This window comes from Giraffa tippelskirchi, chromosome Y, assembly GCF_054371585.1.
Source record: "Giraffa tippelskirchi isolate mGirTip1 chromosome Y, T2T-mGirTip1v1.2.pri, whole genome shotgun sequence".
NCBI lineage: Eukaryota > Metazoa > Chordata > Mammalia > Artiodactyla > Giraffidae > Giraffa > Giraffa tippelskirchi.
Genome location: NC_137290.1, coordinates 5,696,265 through 5,720,290, shown reverse-complemented (window position 1 = coordinate 5,720,290; position 24,026 = coordinate 5,696,265). Strand labels below are relative to the sequence as shown.

Genomic DNA, 24,026 nt, shown 5'->3' with positions numbered 1-24,026 from the left:
GGGCTTCCCTGGTTACTCAATGGTAACGAATCTTCCTGCTAATGCAGGAGACACAGGTTCGATCCTTGGGTCAGGAAGATCCTCTAGAGAAGGAAATGGCAACCTACTCCAGTATTCTTGTCTGTAGAATCCCACGGACAGAGGAGCCTGGCGGGCTATAATCCACAGGGTCGAAAAGAATTGGACACGACTGAGTGACTAAACGTCAATGGCCCCGATAGTTTGAACATGGCTTTGCACAAAGAAGGTCCTCCATAAACATTTGTTCCGTTGGTGTTAAGGTGACAGGCTGGCTCATGTGCCCATACAGAAGGTTTCAGGTGTCTGTAAACAGGTCCATCCCAGACAGGTTCACTTATCAGTCCTTTCACTTGCATTAGGATCACAGTAAACTTGAAGAACTTTTGCTTCCAAGGGCGAGTTATACATCTTTAACTTCTTTGTAAGAATCATCTGCTAATCATGTAGGCTAAGTTAATTTCTGTTGTTTCTCCTGTTTATATTACAGATATGTATCAGTTTGGTTCAGTCGCTCAGTCGTGTCCGACTCTTTGCAACCCCATGAACCACAGCACGCCAGGCCTCCCTGTCCATCACCAACTCCCAGGGTTTACTCAAACTCATGTCCATTGGGTCGGTGATGCCATCCAACCGTCTCATCCTCTGTCGTCCCCTTCTCCTCCTGCCTTCAACTTTTCCCAGCATCAGGGTTTTTCCAATGAATCAGTCCTTTGCATCAGGTGGCCCAAGTATTGGAATTTCAACTTCAGCATCAGTCCTTTCAATGAATATTCAGGACTGATTTCCTTTGGTATTGACAGATACGTATGGGTATTTAAACAAAACAAACAAACTGATTCTCCACCCCAACAAGGGGAGCGTTTTTGAAATTTGTGAACAATGATACAGATTCTAAGGACAGAAGGAAAATTTGCAGTCATCTTATTTAAATATCTTTTTCAGTCACAGCTGTGTCCGTCTTGCTTAGAGAAGTTTCGTGGTGTGCAGTCTTGCTGATGACTTCATGGAGAGGACCCCTCTTTCTTTGAAACCCTGGTGAATCTGAGCATTTACTTTGATGGGGCACAGTTCATAGGCATATTAATTTCTTTTCCAGGAGCCCATACTGGATGTTGTGAAAAACCAGCTCTCTTTGAAAGCCATCATGAGAACTAAGAAAGCACAGCCCCCAGTTAAACAGAACAAAACTCCAGGCGGATCCTTTGAGGAGCAGTGTTCTTTGCCAGCCAAGGCGCCCCTGTCTCTTTCAGGACTCTTTGTGTCATCTTTTATTTCACTGGCCCTACCCTGGAGTTTGGCAGGCATTGGCTAAGAACCTTTGCTTGCAATATCGATTTGATTATTGGGACATATATCCCCCTTTGAACATTCATTGATTTAGTATGTTACCTTGCCTGAAATAACATTATTCTTCTATTGTTTTTTTTGTCCCAGAATATGGATCTTTTCATAGCCTTCAGACAATGTGGCAACTTTTTTTTTTTGGCTATACATCATGACCTGTGGGATCCTAGCACCCCAACCAGGGATTTGAACCACCACCCTCCCCCTACTGGCCTCATGTTGGAAGAGCAGAATCTTAACCACTGGACCACCAGGGATCCCCCAGTGTTGCAATTTGAAGTATCACTCAGTGTACTTAGTGAACTTGGCCGTTTCACAAGTTCAGTTCAGTAGCTCAGTTGTGTCCGACTCTTTGTGACCCCATGAACTGCAGCACGCCAGGCCTCCTGGTCCATCACCAGCTCCCGGAGTTTACCCAAACTCATGTCCATTGAGTCGGTGATGCCATCCAGCCATCCCATGGCTGTCATCCCCTTCTCCTCCTGCCTTCAATCTTTCCCAGCATCAGGGTCTTTTCCAATGAGTCAGCTCTTTGCATCAGGTGGCCAAAGGATTGGAGTTTCAGCTTCAACATGAGTCCTTCCAATGAACACCCAGGACTGATCTCCTTTAGGATGGACTGGTTGGATCTCCTTGCAGTCCAAGGGACTCTCAAGAGTCTTCTCCAACACCACAGTTCAAAAGCATCAATTCTTCGGCACTCAGCTTTCTTCACAGTCCAACTCTCACATCCATACATGACTACTGGAAAAACCATAGCCTTGACTAGATGGACCTTTGTTGGAAAAGTAATGTCTCTGTTTTTTAATATGCTGTCTATCTTGGTCATAACTTTCCTTCCAAGGAGTAAGCATCTTTTAATTTCATGGCTGCGGTCACCATCTGCAGTGATTTGGGAGCCCCCAAAAATAAAGTCTGACACTATTTCCTCATCCATTTCCCATGAAGTGATGGGACCAGATGCCATGATCTTAGTTTTCTGAATGTTGAGCTTTAAGTCAACTTTTTCACTCTTCTCTTTCACTTTCATCAAGAGGCTCTTTAGTTCTTCTTCACTTTCTGCCATAAGGGTGTTGTCATCTGCATATCTGAGGTTACTGATATTTCTCCTGGCAATCTTGATTCCAGCTTGTGTTTTTTCCAGCCCAGCGTTTCTCATGATGTACTCTGCATATAAGTTAAATAAGCAGGGTGACAATATACAGCCTTGACGTACTCCTTTTCCTATTTGGAACCAGTCTGTTGTTCCATGTCCAGTTCTAACTGTTGCTTCCTGACCTGCATACAGGTTTCTCAAGAGGCAGGTCAGGTGGTCTGGTATTCCCATCTCTTTCAGATTTCCACAGTTTATTGTGATCCACACAGTCAAAGGCTTTGGCATAGTCAATAAAGCAGAAATAGATGTTTTTCTGAAACTCTGTTGCTTTTTTGATGATCCAGTGGATGTTGGCAATTTGATCTCTGGTTCCTCTGTCTTTTCTAAAACCAGCTTGAACATCTGGAAGTTCATGGTTCATGTATTGCTGAAGGTCCAGAAAGTCCAGTGTAGCAGAAATTGGACTGCCTTGATGTAATCCTTGCTCTCAGCAGCAAAGACATCCACAGTACTGCCCAGCTCATTCCTGGTTTCCCACATGTCCTCCAGGGCAGCCTTAACCCAAAGTCTTTGGTTTAAAGGCTTTGTTCTTATTAAGGGAACCAGGGCTGCATGAAGAAAAGTTATGACCAACGTAGACAGCATATTAAAAAGCAGAGACATTATTTTGCCAACAAAGGTCTGTCTAGTCAAGGCTATGGTTTTTCCAGTAGTCAGGTATGGATGTGAGAGTTGGACCACAAAGAAAGCTGAGTGCTGAAGAACAGATGCTTTTGAACTGTGGTGTTAGAGAAGACTCTTGAGAGTCCCATGGACTGCAAGGAGATCCAACCAGTCCATCCTAAAAGAAATCAGTCCTGAATACTCATTGGAAGCACTGATGCTGAAGCTGAAACTCCAATACTTTGGCCACCTGATGTAAAGAACTGACTCGTTGGAAAAGACCCTGATGCTGGGAAAGATTGAGGGCAGGAGGAGAAGGGGACGACACAGGATGAGATGGTTGGATGGCATCACCGACTTGATGGACATGAATTTGGGTAAACTCCAGGAGTTGTTGATGGACAGGGAGGCCTGGTGTGCTGCAGCCCATGGGGTTGCAAAGAGTCGGACACGACTGAGAGACTGAGCTGAACTGAACTGAGGGCTCCCTAGAATGAGGTACACCCAGACTCACACCTGAGCAGTCTCAGAGCAAATGTAGTTCCTGTGTTTAAAGAAAATGGAGCTGTTCCTGAAACATGAGCTTGGTTCCTGCATCTGTGGCAATTAGCTGCTCCCCTCCATCCAGGGAGATGAAGCTTTAATTCACAGGGCTGGCTGCTCTCAGGTAGAACATCTTACACAGCCCCTGGCTTCATTGGCTTCATTTCTGCTATCATGTCAGGTGTGGTGGGCGTGCAGGGGATGATTGATAAGTTGTGCAAGTATAGATACGCTGTAGGCTTCCCTGGTGGCTCAGCGGTCAAGAATCCCTTGCCATGCAGGAGACGTGGATTTGATCCCTGGGTTGGGAAGATCCCCTGGAGGAGAAACTGGCAACCCACTCCAGTCTTCTTGCCTGGGAGAATCCCATGGACCGAGGAGGCTGGTGGGCTACAGTCCTCGGGGTCGCAGAGAGTCAGACAACATTGAGTGACCAAGCATGCACGTCGTAGGCTGTGACCCCTAGACTAATTTTGTTATCTTCCTATTTCATTGTGGATAGATTCAGCGGGCAACTGGGCTATAGGACAACTAACATACACTTCCATTTGAGATTTTCATTAGTTTAGATGTGATTTATGTGGATGAGCTGAAAAGTTCATCCGTAAACAATGCCGTGATTGAACTGGGCGGAGTGCCAGGTTATCCTGGCTACATCGCATACCAAGTAGACACGTTTGCAGTGTGTCGGCTTTTATTACAGTTCTTAACTCTGATGACAAAAGAACAAAACCATAAAAAAAAAGCCCCTCCAAACCATATCACACCCCACAGTTGCATAAATGACAAGCAGGATAAATGAATGTTACAGGGCTAACCTCCATCTGAATCAAGTGAAACAATGTGCCGGAAGTATTTGGGGCTAGAATAAACTTGTGATTCCAAACACAGAGTCTCTGACTAATATGCGGTCTGTTTCTAAATGTCCCTCCCTGTGTGTTATGGGGTTACTTGCGCCCCCTCTCAAATTCGTACATTGAAGTCCTAAACCTCACGTCGCTCAGATTGTGACCCTTTAGAGAGATTGGGTCTTTACGAGGGAATCAAGTTCAGGTGAAGTCATTTGATGGGTCCCAAAGGACTGACGTTGAAGCCGAAACTTCAGTACTTTGGCCACCTGATGCGAATAACTGACTCATTTGAAAAGACCCTGATGCTGGGGAAGATTGAGGGCAGAAGGAGAAGGGGACGACAGAGGATGAGATGGTTGGATGGCATCACCGACTCAGTGGATATGGGTTTGGATAGACTCCGGAAGCTGGTGATGGACAAGAAGGCCTGGCTTTCTGTGGTTCATGGGGTCGCAAACAGTCGGACCCGGCTGAGCGACTGAACTGAACTGAACTGAATCCAATATTACTGGTATCCTTGTTCAAAGGAAAAATTTGCGCAAAGAGAGAGACACACGTAGAGGGAAGACCACGTGAAGAGAGATGGAAGACGGTCATCTGCAAGCCACAGAGAGAATAGCTTGGGGCAGTCCTTCCCTCTCAGCTCCTGGGAGGGACCCACTCCAGCCCCCGGAACTGTGAGACAATAGATTCTTGTTGCTTATGCTCCCAGACTCGGGGGCTTCCCTATGGCAGCCTTGGTAAGCTGTTAATAATATTTCACAGCGCATTCGCCGTTCTCCAGGGACATTCGACTACAATGTGGGTTATCCATCCCCCAGCCTGCACTGTATCTTCATTTTTAAATTGCTGAGTGGTGGAAATTGCCGGCAGGTAGGAATTATGATGTGTGTGTGTCTGTGTGTGTGTGCGTGCGTGCGTGCGTGCGTGCGTGCGTGCGTGCGTGCTTAGTCACTCAGTCATGTCCGACTCTTTCTGACCCCATGGACTGTAGCCCAACCAGGCTTTCCTGTCCGTGGGATTTCTCCAGGCAAGAGTACTGGAGTGGGTGACCATTTCCTCCTCCAGGGGGTCTTCCCAATTCACAGCTCTCCTGCATTGCAAGCAAATTCTTTACCACTGAGCCACCTGGGAAGCCCTAGAAATTATGGATGCTAATGGTATTGGTGGGGCTTCCCAGGTGATGCTAATGGTAAAGAACCTGCCTGCCAACACAGGAGACAAAAGAGATGCAGGTTCCATTCCGAGTCAGGAAGATCCCCTGGAGAAGGAAATGGCAACCCACTCCAGTCATCTTGCTGGAGAATCTCATGGACAGAGGAGCCTGGTGGGCTACAGCCCACAGGGTTGCAAAGAGTCGGATGTGACTGAAGCAACTTAGCGCGGCATAACAGTGTGAGTGGTCTATCGCTACAGAACAAATTACCCTCAAGCTTAGCCACTCAAAGCAACACTGTAATCATGTATAATCTCACTCTTATGCATTTATCTCGTCACTGTTTCTGTAGAAATGTAGGTGCATGTCAGCTGGGTCCTCTGGCTCAGAGTCTCTCAGAGGCTATATACAGTCAGAGTGTCGGCCTGCAGAGGGTCCAGGCTCGCCTGGAAGAGGCCTTGCTTCCCGGCTCCTTAGTGTGGCTGAGAGCAGGATTCTGCCCCTTCTCCCCCAGCTTCTGTCTTTCTTGTCGAAAATCAGCTGTCGGTCTGGCACTCCTTGGAGGACAGTCTTTCTTCTTCTCTTTTTATGATTTTCTTTGGTGCGCTTAGGTGTTGCAATGGCTTATGCAGGTGTGTATTTTTATGAATTTTCCTTAGGATTTCTGGGAAATCTTGAGTTTGTAGCTAGACATCTTTCACGCATTCTGGAACAATGTTCCTTGTGTTATTTCCCTTGCTTTCTTCGCTTCTGGGACTCTGAGAAAGCATTGTACATCATCTCCACCCTGTGTGTTTCCAAATTTCTCTTCATCTTTTGTACTGCTTCTTGTTTTGCTGTACTGCGTTCTGGTTTGTTGTTGTCATTCACTCTGTTAGTCATATCCGTCCGACTCTTCGCCAAAGAAAAGAAGAACTTAAGCGCAGCAGAAAGAAAGAAGAACAAAAGAGCCTTTTGATGAAAGTGAAAGAGAAGAGTGAAAAAGCTGGCTTAAAACTCAACGTTTAAAAAACGAAGATTATAGCATCTGGTCCCATCACTTCATGGCAAATAGATGGGGAAACAATGGAAACAGTGACAGACTTTATTTTGGGGGGGCTCCAAAATCACTGTAAGATGGTGATTGCAGCCATGAAATTAAAAGATGCTTATTCCTTGGAAGAAAAGTTATGACTAACCTAGACAGCATATTAAAAAGCAGAGACATTACTTTGCCAACAAAGGTCTGTCTAGTCAGGGCTATGGTTTTTCCTGTAGTCATGTATGGATGTGAGGATTGGCTATAAAGAAAGCTGAGTGTGGAAGAATTGGTGTTTTTGAACTGTGGTGTTGGAGAAGACTCTTGAGAGTCCCTTGGACAACAAGGAGATCCAACCAGTCCATCCTAAAGGAGATCAGTCCTGAATATTCATTGGAGGGACTGATGCTGAAGCTGAAAGTCCTGGCATGCTGCAGTCCATGGAGTCGCAAAGAGCCGGACACGACTGAGCGACTGAACTGAACTGACTCTTTGCAACCCCGTGGACGCCTGCATGCCAGGCTTCCCTGTCCATCACCAACTCCCGGAGTTTGCTCAAACTCATGTCCATTGAGTTGGTGATGCCATCCAACCATCTCATCCTCTGTTGTCCCCTTCTCCTCCTGCCCTCAATCTTTCCCAGTATCAGGGTCTTTTCCAGTGAGTCAGGTCTTCTCACCAGGTGGCCAGTGTACTGGAGCTTCAGCTTCAGCATCAGTCCCTCCAGTGAATATTCAGGGTTGATTTCCTGTGCGATGGACTGGTTGGATCTTGCAATCCAAGGGGCCCTCTGCCCTATCTTTCTGTTACCTAATTTTTGTTACCTGATTGTTTAATCTACTGCTACACTCTCTTATAGAATTTTCTTTTTTTTAGTTAATTTTTTTGGAGTATAATTGATTTACAATCTTGTGTTAGTTTCTGCTGTACAGCGCAGTGAGTTTGTTATGCATGTACATATATCCATTCCTTTTCAAATTCTTTTTCCATTTAGGTTATTACAGAGTCCTGAATAGAGTTCCCTGTGATACCCAGTAGGTCCTTATTAGTTATTAATATACAGTAGTGTGTGTATGTCAGTCTCTGTCTCCTGAATGATCCCTGTCCTTCCCCCAACAGTAAGTTTGTTTTCTACATCCTGTGACTCTATTTCTGTTTTGTAAACAGGTTCACTTGTATATATATATATTTTTAAGATTCCACAAGGAAACAATGTCATGTGATATCTGTCTTTCTGTGTATTGCTTTACTTGCCATTTCTATTTGGTTCTTTTCACGTCTACTAGGTCACTTTTAGGGCTTCCCAGGTGGTGCAGTGGTAAAGAATCTGCCTGCCAATGCGAGAGATGGCAAGAGATATGGGCTCAGTCCTTGGATTGGAAAGATCCTCTGAAGGAGGAAATGACCATCCTCTCCCGTACTCTTGCTGCAAAATTCCAGGGACAGAGGAGCCTGGTGGGCTACAGTCCATGGGGTCTCAAGGAGTCGGACACAACTGAGCGACAGGGCACAGCTCACTGTGATGGCAGTCTCTTATATTCCATTCTTTTTCATATAATCGGCAAGTTTGTTTTAGATTCAGGTTCGGATGCTGTCAGAATCTGAAGGGTTTGAAAGTCTGGTTTTCTGTCTCTCTAATTTAATTTCTCCTCATGGTGCCTAGTGTGTTTGGTGATGTTTCTCTTACCTGTGAAATGTGATTTTTTTCCTTGGAAAATTATTGTGAGAATTCCCTAAGGCTAGGAGGCAAGTGTGTTCTGCAGAGGGGAATTGTGTTTCTTCTGGTCTATTCTTGGGACCAGGTCTTGTTCCACAAAATCTTGTAACTTTTTGCACAGTAAGTAAATGGAAAATGCGAGTGACATTTGGAAATTTTTATAGCAACTTGACGTTGCTATAGATAGCTTCTGTGTTCTGTGTTCATCCTTTTGTTTCCATATCATTTTTTTTTGTATGATTCATTTTTATTGCATTTTACAAAACTTCTCATTGGTTGGAAATGAAGCAAACAGCCCAGTACTTCACCATGGGTAGTTTTAGAGGTTCTGTTTTGAAAAAAATTGATAACACTTTTTGGACTTCCCACGTAATATATATTGATAAGTTAGGTTGCAGATTCACGTGAGTGCTAGTTTTTGTTACAGCTTCTTGATATTTACTCCTTTGCTGCTTTCCTCAGCATTTAAGGGAGTGTCCCTGTAAGCTTTTAAAGTGCAGTTTGTTAAGAGTCCGTTTTGCTTCAAACTTACACTGTGGGTGTAGCGTTTTAGAGATCCAAAATTTGAGGAGAGTCCTCTATTAGATTTCCCACCCTTGGTGAGCCCTGGCCTTTGTCTTCCATCTCCTGTACTCTATGAGAAATTGAAAATGAAAACTAAAAATCACTAGGTTGACCACATGCCCTTAGAGAAAAAAATGGCTTTAATGTTCTGCTATCATTTCTTTCTTTTTTTTTTTTTTCTGTGAATTGATTTTCCTTTAGTTTATTGCATGTTTCACTCATGGCTGACTCTTTGTGACCCACGGACCATAGCCCATCCAGCTCCTCTGTCCATGGAATTCTCCAGGCAAGGATACTGGAGTGGATCGCCATTCCCTTCTCCAGGGGATCTCTCTGACCCAGGCATCAAACACATCTCTTGAGTCACCTGCATTGGCAGGCAGGTTCTTTACCACTAGTGCTACCTGAGATGCCCTCTGCTCTCCTTTCGTGATTCTTGGCTTCAGTTTGATCTCGGCCTGATCAATGCACATAATCTTGTCATCTCTTTAATGTTAAAATGCGTATGTATATGTGTATTCGTGTCCTTTTAACAAATGAAGAAAGAGGCTCAGTAAGGATTAAGGTCTCAGGGTACAGAGTGAAATCAACATTAGATCTGCTGAGCTTCCTCTAGCGTGGTTCTTCCTGCTCTCTCATAGAGTAGGACTTCCTGGTGTCCTGAAAAGGGGTCAGCCTGTGGGTACATATTGCTTGTTGCCCTCACTCTGCCGTGTCCAACTCTTTGCAAGCCCATGGACTGTCCCCTGCCAGGCTCCTCTGTCCATGGGATTCTCCAGGCAAGAATACTGGACTGGGTTGCCATTCCCTTCTCCAGGGGATCTTCCCAATCGAGGGATGGAACCCGGGTCTCCCACCTTGCAGGCAGATTCTTTACCACTGAGCCACCGGTAAAGTTCAAAAGTGTGTCTATGTATAAAAAGATTTTCAAGTCAAATAAATTGAAAGGAAAGGCTTTTGTTAAGGTAGGAAAAAGAAAATGCTGCAGAGTTTGGCCCAGGGCTGGGGTGAGAAAGATGAGGTGGCTCCCTGCTGTCTCATCGCCTTCCAGGTGATGGGTGTGGACGTAGCTGTGTGAGATTCCTCTGAATCTTGGTCCACCTGCCTTTTGCCTCTTCATCCACACCTGGTGATGACAGAGGGTGCCGTGGTTACTGCCCCTCCTCCCACTGGCACTGTGTAAGTCTTGCTTGCCGTGCGTAGTCAGTATGTTTGAGGGCCCGTGGCGAGGACTGACGTGCGGTCTCTTGAACCTGAGAAGCGCCCATTGAGTGCCAGCTGGGTGCTGGGTGCCCTGGCCAACACTGGGCTCACAGAACTGAATACGGAACCCTGGCTTGCAGCTGGCTCACTGGTTTGTTCAACCTCAAACTGGAACGTTAAAAGCAAACAAAAGAGTTTCCTTAAGTGACTGAGCTGTCAGGTACATTTTGCTGATCTTCTGGAAAAAAGAAAGGAAACGTGGACTCTTCTGTGTCATTCTCTAAAGCCCTGCAGTTGACCTTAGTTTAAGGTACTGTTCAGTTTGTCACCTGTGTATTCTTCGGTGCTTAAAGACCTGATTGTTGCTCAGTTAACTTTAAATAGTGTGGAGGCAGGCGCTGGGATTATAGGCTTATTTCTCTACCATCTGACTGCAGTAAACATGCCTGTTCCAGTCAAGTGAATAATGCACAAGCTACTGCTTTATTTTTGCCTCTATTTGTGGATTATAAAAAGAACCAAACCCTAAAAACCATAAAATACAAAGACCGCGAATCAGGAAGCATCCCTACAAGCCCCCACATATAGCAACCAAGTGTTGAGTTGGAGTGAGCTTATTGTTGTTCAGTGGCTAAGTCATGTCCAACTCTTTGCGACCCCATGGACTGCAGCTCGCCAGGCTTCCCTGTCCTTCACTGTCTCCTGGAATTTGCTCCAACTCATGTTTATTGAGTCGGTGATGCCATCCAACCTTCTCATCCTCTGTTGCCCCCTTCTCCTCTTGACTTCAATCTTTCCCAGCATCAGGGTCTTTCCCGATGAGTCGGCTCTTCCCATCAGGTGGCCAAAGTATTGGAGCTTCAGTTTCATCATCAAACGTTGCAGGGAATATTCAGGGTTTGATTTCTTTTAGAATGGACTGGTTTGATCTCTTTAGCAATCTTTTTTTTTTCTTTTCTTTCTTTTAATCTTTTGGCCATGCTGCATGGCCTGTGGGTATCTTAGTTCACTGGCCAGGGATCAAACCTGTGACCTCTGCATTGGAAGCCCAGAGTCTCCGTCACTGGACCACCAGGGTAGTCCTCCCTTAGCAATCTTAAAAGTGTCACGCTTCTCGCTCTTTCAGAATGCAGGAGGCTGCTTTAAGATTGGAACGTGCAGGCTGATAGCTGCGGGAATGTCCCTGTTTGTTCACCCCTGCCCCTGCCCCGCCCTGTGAAGGGCTCGGGCTTTTGACTGCAGCAACGTGTCTGCAGGCTCTGTGCCTTACCACGTGGGGGTCACGGATCTTGTCGAGCTGATTCAGTGTCGGATGAGGCAGGTCGGTACTTGAAAGGTAAACTCACCTGACCAAGTTCACAGGGTGAGTGAGGAAGTAGGTGCGGGTCAAGGAGTCAAAGCAAAATAGTTGGACACGACTTAGTGGCTGAACAACAACAGCCACAAAAGGAATCGACTACACACCCTTGAGGGCTTCCCTGGGGGCTTAGAGGGTAAAGCGTCTGCCTACAATGCGGGAGACCCAGGTTCAATCCCTGGGTCAAGAAGACCCCCCCTGGAGAAGGAAATGGCAACCCCACTCCAGTATTCTTGCCTGGAGAATCCCACGGACAGAGGAGCCTGGTGAGCTACAGTCCACGGGATCACAAAGAGTCCGACATGACTGAGCGACTTCACTTTTCTTTCTTTCTTTACACACCCTTTAAGAGCTTCCCTGGTGGCTCAGTGGTAAAGAATCCGTCTGCCAATGCAAGAGATGTGGGTTCGATCCCTGGGTCGGCAGCATCACCCCCACCTCCCTGGGAGGCTGGTGGAGATGCAGAATCTTCAGGCTCTCTGAAGACCCCAGTCCTCCTGAGAATCTTCATTTTAACAAGATATTTCTTCGGTTGCACACTGGATCTTGAGCAATATCTCCTAGAGCACAGGTGTATGCTTTAGTTATAACACATGTTGGCTTCTCTGGCGGCACGGTGGTTAAAAAAAAACCCGCCTGCCAATGCAGGAGACCTGGTTTCGGCTTCTGGGTTGGGAAGATCCCCTGGAGGAAGGCATGGCAGCCCATTCCAGTATTCTTGCCTGGAGAATCCCGTGGACAGAAGAGACGGGCGGGCTACAGTCTATGGGATTGCAGAGTTGGACACCACTGAAGCAACTGAACAACAACAATAAGACATTTGTTGTGAGTTTTTCCAAACGTATTAGCATTGTCCACTGGGTTTCAGTCCCCGCCCATCTGGTTCATCGAGGCGCTCAGGATACCTCAAAGAAAGGAGTGAAAGTGAAAGTCGCTCAGTCGTGTCCGACTCTTTGCGACCCTATGGACTATACGGTCCATGGAATTCTCCAGGCCAGAATACTGGAGTGGGTAGCCTTTCTCTTTCTCCAGGGGATCTTCCCAACCCCAAGGATTGAACCCAGGTCTCCTGCATCGCAGACAGATTTGTTACCTGCTGAGCCACCAGGGAAGCCCTTGTGGATACCTAGGAAGTTAAGAATTTATTAAGTGTCTCTGAAGAGACAGAAGCACATCGGTTTCCAGTGGAAAGGGTTTGACGTTGGGTCCAGATTATGAAGCCAGTGGTGTGTGTGCACGAAGTAGACTCTCTCAAGGGCTGGGATTGTCCAGGGAGGTCACAGTTAGCAAGTAGACTCTCTCAAGGGCTGGGATTGTCCAGGGAGGTCACAGTTAGCAGGAAGAGAAGATGGTTCTAAGTCTAAACAGTGTCAGCATTTCGGAAGGAGCTGATGGGGTAAGAAAGCATGGAGATGCTGTTGAAGGAAGTGGACAGGGATCAGAACTCCTGGAGGCAAGCCGTCATGACAGTGAGGAGAAAAGCTGGAGAGGGAAGGGGTGTTCAATTACATAAAGAGCCTCAGGTCAATGACATTCAGTGATGCTTACACAGTTCCGGGTTTGCCGTGATTTAGGAGGTCTCCCACGGTTTCACAGGGGTTTCATTCAAGTTCATGTGAAGAAGCGTGCTTGGCACGGGCTGGAGACCCAACAGCAGGGGACGTGTGACATTTGGCAAGGCAAGGCATGAGTAATTGGGACCTCAGCTTGAAGGGCAGAGGACGGTCCCCGTGAGGGTTTTCTGAGAAAGAAGAAATCGTCATCCTGTTGAAATCTCCCCTCTCGGAGCGTAAGCCCTTGACAGCAGTAGCCATGTCTTCCAGGGGCATTGTGATCGCCAGACAGTCACAATCTTAGGAACCCTCTATCTGTGTCAGAGCTGTCATGGACTGAATGAAAGGTCCAAAGGGCAAAAGGAATAAAAGCATAGGAGAGAAGTCCAAAAAACAAGGGAGCGATTGAATGACTCATTCAAGATTAGGTAAGAGGCAAATTCAGGGAGTATGGATCAGGAGTCCAACAGGGGCCAGGACTAGGGAAAGGCAACTGGGACACCCCTTGAAATCTGGCACCCTAAGCACTTGGGTCACCCTAGCCATGGCCCTAATCTGAATGTTTTTTCCTTTGAGATGACTGGGTTGAATACCATTTGGGAGAGTTTGCCATTCTGTAAGATTTTTAGAAATAAGAGTCCTCTCCTCTTTAGTATTCTCCATTCCTTTAGCTCCAAATCGAATATTTATTTCATGCTATCTCATTTCTTATCACAAGAAGATAAATTTTATGACTGAGAGTTTTTCTTTCTTTCCTTTTTTTTTTTCCAGAAGAGATTAGCTGCATAAATAACCAGCAATTTTAATATATCTGCATCAGGGAACAAGGCCATATTATCTCCAATTAAGTAACGACGAGCTTCTTTTGTTAAGCCATATAATGAGTAATTTAGAGCTTTCAGCCTATCTTTGGAGGATAAAATGTTCCATGATGTGCAGAGGAGGCTTGCTCCTGAGAGACAGATTTAGAAAAAATGTTTGTTCAATTTCATGATAAAGGCTATATTTATACCAGGGGGAAAAGTTGAGCATTTGGAAAATCTGTGTAGCATTGCAATGGAATTCCTTCAGTTGCATTGAATGCTTCATTTTTCTCTAAGCCCCAGTTTAGCTTCAATTACTTTGAAAACAAAGCAGCAGGTTACAGAGGTTTTCAAGGGGTTTCAGAACCTGAGGGAAAATATTGTACTTTTTTTCTGGCAAATGTAGACATTGCCATGCTTGTTCTGATCGTAAGGAGAGGAATAAGTATTGGAAAAGTGTTTTTTAGCAATTTCCACCCACCCCCGCCCCCCACCAAATATCAACAGCAAAATGCTTGGTGAAGAAAGTACATCATAACAACTCTTTCTTTCTGCTTCAACAAATCTTGTGTAATGGCCACCAAGGTCAAGTGGCTTGAAAGCATTTCAAGAAACTAAGATGTCACGTCTCATTTGTTAAAGTATTTAAAGATGCTCCTTTACAGCCTAGTCATATTTTAAAATGCGTCTTGTCATGATGCTGTCCTTGATCACTTTCATATGATCGCAGCATATAAACGGAAGACTCCTCTGTGAGTTTTGCAGTTTAGTTTATTTACATGACAGCAAAGAAGAGACTGTCCAGATGTGGAGGTCGGGGGGTAAGGGGGTCCCTGGAAGGGCTTTCGAAAGGCAGACCAGATAGAGAAAGCATTGGTTCATAGAGAAAACTGATGTTAATGGGGAGAATTATTAGCCAGTGGGCTCAGCTTTCTGGGAGATCAGGTGGCAAGTAATAGCGAATGGGAGGCGTGAAGTCAAGTATCAGGGGATGAGGAAAGAGTAGCAAGGTAGAGACTGGGCTCTGTAAAGAACTGGGAAGGCCCGCAGCAACTCAGCAGTTTGAGCAAGTGTACCTGAATACTTAGATAGTGTTCACGGTCACCAGTGTTCAGCTTCAGCTGTTCTTTTTTTTTTTTAATTGAAAGATAATTGCTTTACACTATTGTGCTGGTTTCTGCTATACATCAACATGAACCAGCCACAGGTACACACACGTCCCCTCCAGCTCTTCAGCTATTCTTAGCATGTGCATTGAAAATCAGAGAAAAACCTTGCAGTTGAATTTTGTTGTGGTAACTCTGTGTCCCCCCGCTCTGAATCGGATGCAAGAGTCACTTAGCGAGATGCTGAATAATTTAAGGGGGCTTCCCAGGTGCCTCAGCCTGGGAATCCTTTAGATTCTTTAGGATTCTCAATTCTAAAGGATTCTCAATTCTTTAGAAGGATTCTACAGAATCCTTCTGCAGTGCAGGAGATGTGGGTTCGATCCCTGGGTGGGGAAGATCCCCTGGAGAAGGCAGTGGCCACCCACTCCAGGATTCTTGCCTGGAGAATCCCATGGACAGAGGAGCCTGGTGGGCTACAGTCCGTGGGGTCGCAGAGAGTTGGACACGACTGAGCGACTAAACAGCAACAACAATTAATAGTGTAGTAGTGATTCTGTTGGCAAAAGAGAAGGAGCGGGCCATGATTAATGCAAGAACCTGTTCTCAGCAGTACAGAGGTAGGGGGAGAGAAGAATGGGAGAAAAGGTCTGTGAAGGAGTGATGGCGAGATGACGGCTGGGGGAAAAAGCCCGTGGCCTCAGGACAAGTGTGACACAGGATGCTGGAAAGTGAACACCACTGTGCTTGTCTGCCAGACAGGAAAGGTGTGGTCTCGTGGGAACCACGTGGGCGGGAGCAGAGTCGACGCTGGTTCAGCCCTCCCACCCAGGGGTCGCTGCTGTGTATCTATCTCGTAAATTGTCACATCTGTTTCTGTTGCTGTTTCGCCGCTCAGTCACGTCTGACTCTTTGCGACCCCCATGGACTGTAGCCGGATCATCGGAAAGGACCCCGAAGCTGGGAAAGATTGAAGGCAGGAGGAGAAGGGGACGACAGAGGATGAGATGGTTCACTGTCATCATGGACTCAGTGGACGTGAATTTGAGCAAACGCCGGGAGACGGCGGAAGACAGACGAGCCTGGCGGGCTGCAGCCCGTGGGGACTGCAGAGAGTCAGACATGACTTAACGACTGAACAAAAACAACAAATAATCATGCCTGACATGCAGCATTTGTTGAATGTATTTGCTTAAAAAGTGAAAGTTGAAGGTGTTAGTTGCTCAGTCGTGTCTGACTCTTTGCAACCCCATGGATTGTAGCCTATGTCCCTTTGTACCTAAGGAAACGCTTGCACCACAGGCGTCAGTCAGGAATTTGGTTGGTATTTCCACTCCTCATGGCTCTGTTCCACATGATTATGGCATCAGTTTCCAGAGAGTAGCTTGCCAGTGTCAATGCAATTACTGGACGTAAACCCTTTCCCATGAAAGGCAGGGCCTTCCCAGTACAGACTTGTCCTTCTTGGGATTTTAAATGCTTTCCCATGAGATAGCTCTCTACCACATTTTCCATTTCATTCAGTGTATTCTCCAGCTGTAGAATTTCTGTTTGATTCTTTCTTATGTTTTCTTGCTTGCTTGCTAAGTCCTTTCAGTAGAGTCTGACTTTTTGCAACCCCATGGACTGTAGCTCACCAGGCTCCTCTGTCCATGGGGTTCTCCAGGCAAGGATACTGGAGTGGGTTGCCATTCTCTTCTCAAGGCTTATGATTTCTATCTGTGTGTTAGATTTCGTGTTTTCCTGATTTTATTGACTTCTCTTTCTGTGTTTCCTTGTAGCTCCCTAAACTTTCTCAAGACAACTATTTTGAGTTATTTATTGGGCCAATCTCCTGGCAAATAGATGGGTAAACAGCAGAAACAGTGACACACTTTATTTTTGGAGGGCTCCAAAATCACTGCTGATGGTGATTGCAGCCATGAAATTAAAAGACTCCTTGAAAGGAAAGTTATGATCAACCTATATAGCATATTAAAAAGCAGAGACATTACTTTGCCAACAAAGGTCTGTCTAGTCAAGGCTATGGTTTTACCATTAGTCATGTATGGATGTGAGAGTTGGACTATAAAGAAAGCTGAGCATCGAAGACTTGATGCTTTTGAACTGTGGTGTTGGAGAAGACTCTTGAGAGTCCCTTGGACTGCAAGGAGATCCAACCAGTCCATCCTAAACGAGATCAGTCCTGATTGTTCATTGGAAGAACTGATGTTGAAGCTGAAACTCCAATACTTTGGCCACCTGATGCAAAGAGCTGACTCATTGGAAAAGACCCTGATGCTGGGAAAGATTGAAGGCGGGAGGAGAAGGGGATGACAGAGGATGAGATGGTTGGATGGCATCACTAACTCGATGGACATGAGTTTGTGCAAACTCCAGGAGTTGGTGATGGACAAGGAGGCCTGGCATGCTGCCGTCCATGGGGTCGCAAAGAGTCAGACACGACTGAGTGACTGAACTGAACTGATTGGGCAAACAAATCACAGATCTCCAAATCACAGATGGAGCCCGTGAAGCAATTAGGAGGGTCTGTGCGCCTTTGTCATCCTCCAAGTGAAGTGAAGTTACTCAGTCGTGTCTGACTCTTTGCAACCCCATGGACTGCAGCCTACCACGCTCCTCTGTCCATGGGATTCTCCAGGCAAGAGTACTGGAGTGGGTTGCTATTTCCTTCTCCAGGGGATCTTCCCGTCCCAGGGATCGAGCCCGGGTCTCCCACATTATAGACAGACGCATCCTCCGAGAGCCTGTGGCTATTCTGCTATGCGCCCCTCCGCTACCCTCAGGCACGCAGCCCCTCTCAGCTCTCTGGATGGGGCAGGAAATAGCTGGTCTGTGCTGCCTGGGGGAAGGGAGGACAGGGAAGAATCCAGCTGTTCCTTTTACCCTCTTTTTTGTGTCTAACCTCAGATTTAAAAAAAAAATTTTTTTTTCTCCTCCAGGGATATCTTGGAACCTCTCCACCAGACTCCTGGACCTCCACAAAGGTACTGTCCTCTGGGAGTTAAAATTCGTGTTTAAAATCCCGGTTAAAAATCCACATTTCTTCCGGAGAGGGTGGTAGAAAACTCCTGCCATTTTGCCTGCATGGCTCTCTCCTGGTTTTTCCCCTCTGTATGGATGAGTTTAGATTTCTTTTGATGAGTCACACTTGACTTTCTCTGAACCTCAGTCTTTTCTTTCCATGTCCTAACAAGGAATTGGCACTTTTTTTTTTTTTTTCTGTAAAAGGACAGATAGCACATATTTTCCACTTGTAAGCTGTATGATCTCTGTCATAATGACTCAACTGGGCCATAGTAACATGAAGGCAACCACATCTGCAGTATGTGAATGAATGATTATGGCTGTGTTCCAATAAAACTTTATTTACAAAACCAGGTGGTGGGCCAGATTTGGCCCCTGGGATAGTTGAATGGCTGAGCTCTGCTAAATCTTTGGCATCTTCCCAGCCCAGCCCCACTCAGGGAGAAGGATGTGGACGAAAGAGTGTTACAGCTATTTGTTTTGGGCCATGATGGTTTAAAACACAGACGATGGGAACGTGTCAAATATAGACACATCACACTTCACGTTGTGCCCTGTGAATTCATAGCGCCCTGACCCTGCGTGAGTTCATTAATCTGTCATTGTGCACATGTTCATAACATTGCTCATCAGTGATAGTATTTTTTGATATGCTTTCTGCCAAAGGAATGAGGCAGAACCCAAAGGGGACAGGTTTGAAGCTGATCGTGCAGTCTTTCCAGGAATAAAAAAAATCAGTATTGAACAGAAGATGAACTAAAGAGAACATCTGGTGTGTGAAGGGAGGGACCCTGTTGAATTCATGTCAAAATCTTGCAGCGTCGCTCCAGCTATCTCTTTTGAAAAGTCATTGATCCAGCTGGCTGAGAGAAAGGTCTCAGGGTTTGTCCTGCCTTTGTGTTCTGTTAATTTCATAGTCCTGGGTCTCTCCCTGGAATATACTTAATATTTGCCTCCTGACTGAGGCTTTCGTTTCTTATTCCTCTGTGTGGGCTGATTTGAAATGACTCCAGACCTTCTGTGAAGATTAGTCACCAGTTTTCCTTTTCAGCTGGATAACCTGGAACTATATTCAAACTGTACAGGAGGTCCGCTTCCACTTCTGGCTACCTTAGAAAGCCTTAATTATTCACTGATGTCTGTAGAATTTGCACTTTGATCTTTAGTATCTTTCCTTTCTGATGATATGGGGGATCTTTTAAAAGCAAGGGGATAGTTCATTTTCTGTGATTGTGGGAGAGCTGACAAGTGACGGAAGCTGTGATACATGGCTGACAGTCCTGCTTTGGAGCTTGAGGGCTGTGGGTTTCACTGTGCCTTCACACTGTAATATTAGGTCAACTGCTTAATCCCTCTGAAGACAGCCGTGTGTCCAGAAAACAGGGACCATAATTCTTACCTTTTTGAACACCTGCAAGAAACAACGTAAATAAAGCTACTCACATGATGCATTGCCTAGGGCACTTTCTCGGTAAATGGAAAAATGGTATTATAAGAGGACCATATGAGTGGAATGCAATATGTATTGTCCAATTGATGAAAATTCTTGATTTGGTTCCACCGAAGGGCTGCAGTAAAGCCATTAAGTGAAACATTCTATTGGAAGCAAGTTTTTAGCTCATGCTAATGAGATAGTGTGAACATAAAATAGAAGATCGTAAGTAACTGTTGTTCAGTTGCTCAGTTGTGTCTGACTCTCGGCAACTTCATGGACTGTAGCGCTCCAGGCTTCCCCGTCCTTCACCATCTCCCAGAGCTTGCTCAAACTCATGTCCATTGAGTCAGTGATGCCGTCCAACCATCTCATCTTCTGCTATCCTCTTCTCCTTGTAGTTACTGTAAATCATATTATTTCTGACTCATAGGGACCAGTAGTCTTTTCCATAAGATTTTGCTTACTAATGGGCTTCCCTGATGGCTCAGCTGGTAAAGAATCCTCCTGCAAAGAGTCCACATACAAAGAATCCACCTGCAAAGAGTCAGACACGACTGAGTGACCTGCAGTTTCACTTTCACTTTCACTTACTAATAACAGTAAGAAACTTTGTTACTTATGTTCCCCCTTTGGTCTTCAGCTTCTGCTGAATCCTGAGGACCAAAGCTATTGCCCAAAGCATGGCAGAGGCAGGTTCTTGGTGGAATATTCATCCGTCATGAGTAGACAGTGAGCTTCTGAGCACGTGACAAGCAGGTCTTCCTCCTGCCGTATGAAGGCAGCTGGCGTTGCCGTCTAGGCAACAGCAGTTAGAGAGATAGTTAGTCGCATTTCCTGACTTTGAGTTTTGACATCTCTGCAGCAGTACTGTTTGGTGCTTTTGGCCTCTGAGATCTCCTTTCAGTTCTAATAGTCTGAGATTCCAAGGCATTTCCACTGCTGAAATCAGGGAAGTTGGAAAGTGAAAGTGCAAGTCGCTCAGCTGTGTCTGACTCTTTGAGACCGCATGAACGCTACAGTCCTTGGAATTCTCCAGGCCAGAATACTGGAGTGGGTAGCCTTTCCCTTCTCCAGGGGACCTTCCCAACACAGGGATCGAACCCAGGTCTCCTGCATTGCGGGCAGACTCTTTACCAGCTGAGCCACAAGGGAAGTTAGACTTTCTCCCCACACGCCCATTTGAGCAACCCAAACCCCATTTGATTCTTGGTTTGAGAAAAGGACACTGACTTCCTTTTTTATTCTGTCTTTCCTAATGTCTGCTTTAGTAACTAGAAATTTATGGGTACTTAATAATGACAAACTGTTAAGAGACCAGAGTATGTAACTGAGCTTTAACTAGAGAAGAAGATGCTGGAGTGGGTCCGTATGATTGGGACATCAATGCTTTGCGTGTATAGATGCCTTGTCTAACTTACGGCAGATGAACCATAGGGGCTGTGCTGTCCTGTCCCTTTTTACCCACTAACATGACCCTGGAACAGTGTGTTTCCTGGGAATGACTGAATGCCTTGGCCATTAGCCAGCTAATAACTCAACTCTGACCTCACACTTGGAAGGACATTTGTTTGGCTTTGATTTCTCCAGCTGAAGTGGAAAAAAAAAAAAAAAAGTCTAATGCATATGACAACACGTCTCTCCACCAGTTCATAACTTCTCCAGGCAAAAACAAAAGAAAACCCCAAGATAACCAACAGCAAAGCGAAGGTTTCTGGTACACACCCTGTGCTGTCAGTTCTTAGATGTGCACTGCTAAATACTAACTAGGGAGTGATTTAATAAATCATCTTGTAGTTGATTTTTTAAAAGAAATCTCTCTTACTGTGTGTAGAAAGTCTACCATTGTCATAAGCTCTATTAGAGTCCACTTCTACTCCTGCACCGGTTCTCTGGAATGTTACATAATCGTAAAGAAAAATGTCTGAAAGGTAATTACCTCATCGTGCAGTGAAAAGTAATTGGTCATGGGAAATTATCACTGGCCAGCCCTTGAACTGCAGACGTATAACCCCTGCACACAGGTTTGAAGACAGTTAGAAAAAGGGGACTGCCTGCTTTTTACAAAGGTTGTGCACAAGACATCAGAGGGTACGTCTCCTAGAATAGCTGACCTATTTTTCTCATCTTCCTGCTGTGATTTCAGCTGATAGCTGCAATTACTCAGATTGTGTGAATTCATCCCATAAATGTTCTGTGACTAAAGTCATGCTGGAATTAATTTCCTAACCATTTGAGATGGTTTAAAATAGTGTGGGCAGTGGTAGATTCGTTAAGTACGGTAATAGCATTTAGATCAACCCCTTGCCCATTGCTTGTTTTTCTTTCCCCTTGCTTTCAGCAGGAAGCAGAGTTCTCTGTCTCCAATCTGTCCTCCTCTCTGTACGATCACTGGTCTGCCTGGTTGGGAGGAGGGTTTAGGGGATGAAGGATTCATGCGTATGTGTGGCTGAGTCCCTTTTCTGCTCACCTCAAACCACTGCAACATTGTTAATCAGCTCTACAACAATATGGAACACAAAGTTTAAACATTGGGGGAAAAAAGAAAACAACTTCTGGTCTGGCAGCTGCAGAATCCATGCAGAATCCATCCCTTCTCGCTGGCTCCAGTCAGCAAGGCTCTGACTCCTGTGGCTGCCTCACGTGGGCTCCCGCAAGCTCTGTGGACTTCATCCAAGAGCTTTGCCGTCTCCATGGCAACCGGGACAGCCACAGGTCCTGGAGTCTCCTTTCGAAAAATGAGAACTGTGGGTATGTGCTTGGCATCATAGACACGCATGTTCCTAAAAACATTCACTCTGAAAGTGAAAGTCACTCTGTCGTGTCCGACTCTTTTGCGACCCCATGGACTATACAGTCCATGAGAATTCTCCAGGCCAGAGTGGGTCGCCTTTCCCTTCTCCAGGGGATCTTCCCAACCCAGGGATCGAACCTAGGTCTCCTGCACTGCAGGCGGATTCTTTACCAGCTGAGCCACCAGGGAAGCCCAAGAAGACTGGAGTGGGAAGCCTATCCCTTCTCCAGCGGATCTTCCTGACCCAGAAATCGAACCGGGGTCTCCTCCATTGCAGGCAGGTTCTTTACCAACTGAGCCATCAGGGAAGCCCCCGAAACCCCTGAAAATCCAGTAAAATTTCAGCATGCCAGGAGTCCTTGGATTGGGGAGGCACTCGATGAAGAATCATCTAATGATTTGGCTATTTCTATTCTCCCGAGAGAATTTCTTTGCAGTATAAGCCACATTGAATGTGAGCAAGGTGCATCTCTGAAAATTTTATCCGGTTCTATTTTCCTAACTCCTCAGTGTTTAAGGAAGCAGCTTGCAGTTGTAGAGTTAGAGTTCTCCGTGTCATTTTCCTGTTTGTCGTGAGTGACTCATGCTCCAGAAGCCTTCACGTCTATCAGAGTTTATGCTTCCTCCTGCCTCTCTGACTGTGGCTTGAACTTTCTATACATTCCTACCTTTGGGTTAAAAATGCAGAGTCGGTTACTGAGGTTTTCACACCCGTGTTTCAGATACTTAGGTGTCAGTCTTGAATATTTAGTGTTGTTTCAGTTCAGTGGCTCAGTCGTGTCCGACTCTTTGCAACTCCCATGGGCTGCAGCATGCCAGGCCTCCCTGTCCATCACCAACTCCCGGAGCTTACTCAAACTCATGTCCATCTAGTCGGTAATGCCATCCGACCATCTCATCCTCTGTCATCCCCTTCTCCTCCTGCCCTCAATCTTTCCCAGCATCAGGGTCTTTTCTGATAAGTTGGCTCTTCGCATCAGGTGGCCAAAGGATTGGAGCTTCAGCATCAGTCCTTCCAACGAATATTCAGGGTTGATTTCCTTTAGGATGGACTGGTGTGATCTCCTTGCTGTCCGTACTTAATATTTACAGGAAGCACCCTGTAACTGTGTATACAGTTGCATTGAAGACCTACCGTGGCAGGAGACCTGCTTTGGAGAATGCTGACATTTTCCAAGTAGATCCTACATGTCAGACTCTGCTAAGGACTCTTATTTTCTAATACCCCCACCGGTGATCGAGGCCAGGCTGAGTGATGCCCCTTGGAATGGCTCACGGTGGTCCATGGCCAGTGTGAGTTGTCACTGCCCCTTCTCGCTGGCTGGAGCCCAGATCAATTAGTACTAAAACATTTTTAATATCACATGTCGAAAGAGTTGTTATTATCCCTCTTCTCATAGAATCTAAAGAAATCCCCAAATGTATTGATAAAGACTCAGCTGGAACATTATCTTTTCACAAATGGCTAAGCTATATACATTCACCTTTTAGATTCAGTTAAGAATGGTGATTAACTTAGACATTTTTGAGAGCTGTATTGCCTAAAGAATTTATGTAACTTTAATCTTTCTCCAACCTTTAATGACAAAGGTGTTTTTGTATTTTTACATGACTGCACCTCGCAGACTATTTACTGGGAAATATATATATATTTCTCTTGGCCCTTCTGTTGCATGTGGTTACATTTAGAAACTATTTAACAAGATTTGAGAGGAGACAAGTGAGCAAGACTGTGCTATTGATCAGATGTCCGGGGGAGGAACTGCTATAATAACGAT

At 45.6% G+C, this 24,026-nt stretch overlaps 1 protein-coding gene across 1 annotated transcript in view; it reads left to right on the top strand.

Annotated features, from left to right (window-relative positions):
• Nucleotides 1–22,003, top strand: part of LOC145537669 (uncharacterized) — a 233,688-nt gene extending 211,685 nt beyond the window's left edge. The window contains exon 7 of the mRNA XM_081568521.1: nucleotides 17,938–22,003. The gene's annotated coding sequence lies outside the window, so the exon portion shown is untranslated. The remainder of the gene's footprint in view (nucleotides 1–17,937) is intronic.
• The last annotated feature ends 2,023 nt before the right edge of the window (nucleotides 22,004–24,026 follow it).